The 6,546-nt window shown below is 51.9% G+C and overlaps 1 protein-coding gene across 1 annotated transcript in view; it reads right to left on the bottom strand.

Moving 5' to 3' along the window:
• LOC144955605 (uncharacterized) overlaps nt 1-5,660 on the bottom strand; it is a 12,370-nt gene extending 6,710 nt beyond the window's left edge. Inside the window, exons 1-2 of the mRNA XM_078885777.1 lie at nt 4,210-5,660; nt 43-163 (exon numbers count right to left, since the gene is read on the bottom strand). The gene's annotated coding sequence lies outside the window, so the exon portion shown is untranslated. The remainder of the gene's footprint in view (nt 1-42; nt 164-4,209) is intronic.
• Between the last annotated feature and the right edge of the window lie 886 nt (nt 5,661-6,546).

Raw genomic sequence — 6,546 nt, 5'->3', positions numbered from 1 at the left:
GGCCTGCTCACCCCCCACACCACCCCCCCCCCCGTTACTCACCACAACAAGACAAAGATCCCCCGTGTAGCCTCTAACAGACCGCTGGGGCAAGTGCTGTCAGTCGCGAGTAGCAGCAGCAGCGGCGGCGGCAGTAGCAAGCGGCGACTCTGACGGCCGTCAGCTGTGACACACGCAGAGACCAGAGAGAGGGGGGGGGTCAGCACCACGCCCCGACTCACTTGCACAGATTGGCGTGTAGTTCAGTGTGCGCGAGGTCCGTCTGTGAGTGTGAGTGTGTCTGTGTGTGTGTGTCTGTGTGTGTGTGTCTGTGTATGTGAGTCTGTGTGTGTGTGTTTGTGTGTGTGTGTTTGTGTGTGTGAGTCTGTGTGTGTGTGTTTGTGAGTCTGTGAGTGTGTGTCTGTGTGTCTGTGTGTATCTGTGTGTGTGAGTCTGTGTGTGTGAGTCTGTGTGTGTGTTTGTGTGTGTGTGAGTCTGTGTGTGTGAGTCTGTGTGTGTGAGTCTGTGAGTGTGTGTTTGTGAGTGTGTGTCTGTGTATGTGTGTCTGTGTATGTGAGTCTGTGTATGTGAGTCTGTGTGTGTGAGTCTGTGTGTGTGAGTCTGTGTGTGTGTGTCTGTGTGTGTGAGTCTGTGTGTGTGAGTCTGTGTATGTGAGTCTGTGTGTGTGAGTCTGTGTGTGTGAGTCTGTGTGTCTGTGTGTGTGAGTCTGTGTGTGTGTGTCTGTGTGTATCTGTGTGTGTGAGTCTGTGTGTGTGTGAGTCTGTGTGTGTGAGTCTGTGTGTGTGAGTCTGTGAGTGTGTGTCTGTGTGAGTCTGTGTGTGTGAGTCTGTGTGTGTGAGTCTGTGTGTGTGTGTCTGTGTGTGTGAGTCTGTGTGTGTCTGTGTATGTGAGTCTGTGTGTGTGTGTCTGTGTGTGTGAGTCTGTGTGTGTGTGTCTGTGTATGTGAGTCTGTGTGTGTGTGTCTGTGTGTGAGTCTGTGTGTGTGTGTCTGTGTGTGTGAGTCTGTGAGTGTGTGTTTGTGTGTGTGAGTCTGTGTGTGTGTGTCTGTGAGTCTGTGTGTGTGTCTGTGTGTGTGAGTCTGTGTGTGTTTGTTTGTGTGTGTGAGTCTGTGAGTGTGTGTCTGTGTGTCTGTGTGTATCTGTGTGTGTGTCTGTTTGTGAGTATGTGTGTGTCTGTGTGGGAGTATGTCTGTGTGTGTGAGTCTGTCTGTGTGTGAGTCTGTGTGTGAGTGTGTCTGTGAGTATGTCTGTGTGTGTGTGAGTCTGTGAGTGTGAGTCTGTGTGTGTGTCTGTGTGCGTGAATCTGTGTGTGTGTCTGTTTGTGAGCATGTCTGTGTCTGTGTGAGTCTGTCTGTGTGTGTGTCTGTGTGAGTCTGTGTGTGTGTGTCTGTGTGTGTGTCTGTGTGTGTGTCTGTGTGTGAGTATGTCTGTGTGTGTGTCTGTGTGTGAGTATGTCTGTGTGTGAGTATGTCTGTGTGTGTGTCTGTCTGTGTGTGTGTGAGTATGTCTGTGTGTGAGTATGTCTGTGTGTGAGTATGTGTGTGTGTTTGTGTGTGAGTATGTCTGTGTGTGTGTCTGTCTGTGTGTGTGTCTGTGTGTGAGTCTGTCTGTGTGTGTGTCTGTGTGAGTCTGTCTGTGTGTGTGTGTGAGTCTTTGAGCTTGTGTGTGTGTAAGTCTCTCTGTGTGTGAGTGTGTGGGTCTGTGAGTGTTTGTGTATATGTGTGTGTGTGAGTATGTCTGTGTGTGAGTATGTCTGTGTGAGTATGTCTGTGTGTGAGTATGTGTGTGTGTCTCTGTGTGTGTGTGTAAGTCTCTCTGTGTGTGAGTGTGTGGGTCTGTGAGTGTTTGTGAGTCTATGAGTGAGTGTGTGGGTCTGTTTGTGTGAGTCTGTGTATGTGAGTTTGTGTCTATGTGTGTGTGTGTGAGTGTGTGTGAGTCTATGAGTGAGTGTGTGGGTCTGTGTGTGTAAGTCTATGAGTGAGTGTGTGTGTGTGTGAGTCTGTGTGTGAGTCATTGTCTATGTGTGTGTAAGTCTCTATGTGTGTGTGTGAGTCTTTATCTATGTGTGTGAGTCTGTGTGTGTGTGAGTCTTTGTTGATGTGTGTGTGTGAGTAGGTGTGTGTGAGTCTTTGTCTATGTGTGTGAGTGTGTGTGTGAGTCTGTGTGTGTGTGTGAGTCTTTGTCTATGTGTGTGTGTGTGAGTCTCTATGTGTGTGTGTGTAAGTCTGTGTGTGTGTGTGAGTCTTTGTCTATGTGTGTGTGTGAGTATGTGTGTGTGAGTCTTTGTCTATGTGTGTGAGTGTGTGTGTAAGTCTCTGTGTGTGTGTGAGTCTGTGTGTGTGTGAGTCTGTATGTGTGAGTCTTTGTCTATGTGTGTGTGTGAGTGTGTGTGTGAGTCTCTATGTGTGTGTGTGTGTGAGTCTCTATGTGTGTGTGTGTGAGTGTGTGTGAGTCTTTGTCTATGTGTGTGTGTGTGAGTGTGTGTGTGAGTCTGTGTGAGTGAGTCTCTATGTGTGTGTGTGTGAGTGTGTGTGAGTCTCTATGTGTGTGTGTGTGTGAGTCTGTGTGTGTGAGTCTGTGTGTGTGTGTGAGTCTGTGTGTGTGAGTCTGTGTGTGTGAGTCTGTGTGTGTGTGTGAGTCTGTGTGTGTGAGTGTGTGTGTGAGTCTCTATGTGTGAGTCTGTGTGTGTGTGTGAGTCTTTGTCTCTGTGTGTGTGTGTGTGAGTCTGTGTGTGTGTGTGTGTGAGTCTGTGTGTGTGTGTGTGAGTCTCTATGTGTGTGTGTGAGTGTGTGTGTGAGTCTCTACGTGTGTGTGTGTGTGAGTCTGTGTGTGTGTGTGTGAGAGTGTGTGTGTGAGTCTGTGTGTGTGTGTGTGTGAGTCTTTGTCTGTGTGTGTGTGAGTCTCTACGTGAGTCTACGTTCGTGTAGCGGTTACTGTCCTGCGCTACGAACCCGTCAACTCGAGTTCAACTCCCGCCACCACCGACTACACCTGAACCGGTCTGCTGGTTCTCCCCTAGGTCGACTCAGCCTCAAATGAGTACCTGGTGTTGCGTAGCAAACATCGACACGAGGAAGACAAAGGCGGTCGGGTAGGAGTGGTCCTAACCACTCACCCCCTTGACTCTCATAGGCGCTCACAGCACTTGCCCCGACAGCCTGTTAAAGGCTATACGGTGGGAGGAGGATCTTTGTCTTTGTCTCTGAGTGGGTGAGTGAGCGAGTGGGTGGGTGGATGGGTGGGTGAGCAAGTGGGTGAGTGAACAAGTGGTTGAGTGGGTGAGTGAGTGAGCGAGTGAGTGAGTGGGTGGATGTATGGGTGAGCGAGTGGGTGAGTGAGCGAGCGGGTGAGTGAGCGAGTGGGTGAGCGAGCGGGTGAGTGAACGAGTGGTTGTGTGGGTGAGTGAGTGAGCGAGTGAGTGGGTGGATGTATGGGTGAGCGAGCGGGTGAGTGAACGAGTGGTTGTGTGGGTGAGTGAGTGAGTGAGCAAGTGAATGGGTGGATGGGTGGGTGAGCGAGTGGGTGAGTGAGCGAGCGGGTGAGTGAACGAGTGGCTGAGTGGGTGAGCGACTGAGTGGGTGGATGTGTGAGTAAGCGAGCGGGTGAGTGAACGAGTGGTTGAGTGGGTGAGTGAGCGACTGAGTGGGTGGATGGGTGAGCGAGTGGGTGAGTGAGTGAGTGAGCGAGCAGGTGAGTGAACGAGTGGTTGAGTGGGTGAGTGAGTGGATGTGTGGGTGAGCAAGTGGGTGAGTGAGTGAGTGAGTGAGCGAGCGGGTGAGTGAACGAGTGGTTGAGTGAGCGAGTGAGTGGGTGGATGGGTGAGTGACCGAGTGGGCGGTGAGCGGGTGAGTGAGTGAGTGTGCGAGTGAGTGGGTGGATGGGTGAGTGAACGAGTGGTTGAGTGGGTGAGTGAGCGACTGAGTGGGTGGATGGGTGGGTGAGCGAGTGGGTGAGCGAGTGACTGAGCGGGTGAGCGAGCGGGTGAGCGAGCGTGCGAGTGAGTGGATGGATGGGTGTGTGAATGGGTGACCGAGCGAGTGATTGGAGTCAATCTCTCTGTTTCAATAACCACGTCTGTGTCTCTGCGTCTGTGTCTCTCGCTGTTTGTCTCTGTCCCTCTGTGCGTCTCTCTGAGTCTGCGGTCAGCTGATAGCGGTCATCTGAACCGCTCCTGGGCATCCCCTAGATCGACTCAGCCTCAAATGAGTACCTGGTGTTGTGTTGTAAACATCGTCACTGGGGAGACAAAGGCGGCCGGGCGTGGTGCTGGCCACCCACCCCCTCGTGTGCCGTTCCGCCCTTCATAGGTGCTACTCGCTAACGGCACTTGCCCCTGCAGTCTGCTAAGGCTACACGGGGGATCTTTGTCTGAGTCTGTGTGTCTCTGTCTCCGCAGCTTCCCCTCCACACTCACTATCTGAGGTCTTACTCAGTCTGTGTCTCACTCACTCACTCTGTGTGTCTCTCTGTGTGTGTCTCTCTGTGTCTCACTCACTCACTCAGTCTGTGTCTCTCTGTGTGTGTCTCTCTGTGTGTGTCTGTCTGTGTCTCACTCACTCTGTCTGTGTCTCACTCACTCTTTGAGTTCTTACTCAGTCTGTGTCTCACTCACTCACTCTTTGTCTCTCTGTGTGTGTCTCTCTGTCTGTGTCTGTCTGTGTCTCACTCACTCTCTCTGTCTGTGTCTGTCTGTGTCTCACTCACTCTCTCTGTCTGTGTCTCTCTGTGTGTCTCTCTGTGTGTGTCTCTATGTCTGTGTCTGTCTGTGTCTCTGTGTCTCACTCACTCTGTCTGTGTCTCACTCACTCTGTCTGTGTCTCACTCACTCTGTCTGTGTCTCACTCACTCTGTCTGTGTCTCACTCACTCACTCTGTGTCTCTCTGGGTGTGTCTCTCTGTCTGTGTCTGTCTGTGTCTCACTCACTCAGTCTGTGTCTCACTCAGTCTCTGAGTTCTTACTCAGTCTGTCTCACTCACTCACTCTGTCTGTGTCTGTCTGTCTGTGTCTCTCTGTCTTGTGTCTCACTCACTCTGTCTGTGTCTGTCTCTGTGTCTCACTCACTCTGTCTGTGTCTGTCTTGTGTCTGTCTTGTGTCTCTGTGTCTCACTCACTGTCTGTGTCCACATACTCTCTGAGTTCTTACTCAGTCTGTGTCTCACTCACTCACTCTGTCTGTGTCTGTCTTGTGTCTCTCTGTCTGTGTCTGTCTCACTCTCTCTGTGTGTGTTTGTCTTGTGTCTCTCTGTCTGTGTCTCACTCACTCACTCTGTGTCTGTCTGTCTGTGTCTCTCTGTCTGTGTCTGTCTTGTGTCTTACTCACTCTGTCTGTCTGTCTTGTGTCTCTCTGTCTGTGTCTCACTCACTCTGTCTGTGTTCTCACTCTGTCTGTCTCTGTCTGTGTCTCACTCACTCACTCTGTCTGTGTCTGTCTTGTGTCTCTCTGTCTGTGTCTCACTCACTCACTCTGTCTGTGTCTCTCTGTCTGTGTCTCTGTCTGTGTCTCACTCACTCAGTCTGTCTGTGTCTGTCTCAATCACTCTGTCTGTGTCTGTCCGTGTCTCACTCACTCAGTCTGTGTCTGTCTGTCTGTGTCTCTCTGTCTGTGTCTCACTCTCTCTGTCTGTCTGTGTTCTCACTCTGTCTGTCTCTGTCTCACTCACTCTGTCTGTGTCTGTCTTGTGTCTCTCTGTCTGTGTCTCTCTGTCTGTGTCTCTCTGTCAGTGTCTGTCTTGTGTCTCACTCACTCACTCTGTCTGTGTCTCACTCACTCACTCTGTCTGTGTCTCTCTGTCTGTCTGTGTCTCTCTGTGTCTGTCTTGTGTCTCACTCACTCACTCTGTCTGTATCTCACTCACTCTGTTCTTACTCTGTCTGTGTCTCTCTGTCTGTGTCTGTCTGTCTTGTGTCTCACTCACTCTGTCTGTGTCTCTGTCTCTCACTCTCTATGTCTGTGTCTTTCTGTCTCTGTGTCTCACTCTCTCTGTCTGTGTCTCACTCACTCTATCTGTGTCTCACTCACTCTCTGCGTCTGTCTGTGTCTCTCTCTCTGTGTGTGTCTCTCTGTCTCTGTGTCTCACTCTCTCTGTCTGTGTCTCACTCTCTCTGTCTGTGTCTCACTCACTCTCTGCGTCTCACTCTCTCTCTGTCTGTGTGTGTCTCTCTGTCCGTGTGTCTCACCGTGTCGGTGTTTCCCCTCCCCACGTCCCGTGTCTCCTCCGCGTGTTTTTCTAAAAGAGCCGTGAAACTCCAACAGGAAACCACAGCTCCCTGGGGAACCCTCCACCCCTCCTCCTCCACCATCCCTCCCCCTCCACCCCTCCTCCTCCACCCCTCCTCCACCATCCCTCCCCCTCCTCCACCTCCACCCCTCCTCCACCCCTCCTCCTCCTCCATCCCTCCTCCACCATCCCTCCCCCTCCTCCACCTCCACCCCTCCTCCTCCACCCCTCCTCCACCATCCCTCCCCCTCCTCCACCTCCACCCCTCCTCCACCATCCCTCCTCCTCCATCCCTCCTCCACCATCCCTCCCCCTCCTCCACCTCCAC

Source organism: Lampetra fluviatilis, unplaced genomic scaffold (genome assembly GCF_964198595.1).
Source record: "Lampetra fluviatilis unplaced genomic scaffold, kcLamFluv1.1 SCAFFOLD_309, whole genome shotgun sequence".
Classification (NCBI taxonomy): domain Eukaryota; kingdom Metazoa; phylum Chordata; class Hyperoartia; order Petromyzontiformes; family Petromyzontidae; genus Lampetra; species Lampetra fluviatilis.
This window is presented reverse-complemented; position numbering and strand designations above follow the sequence as displayed.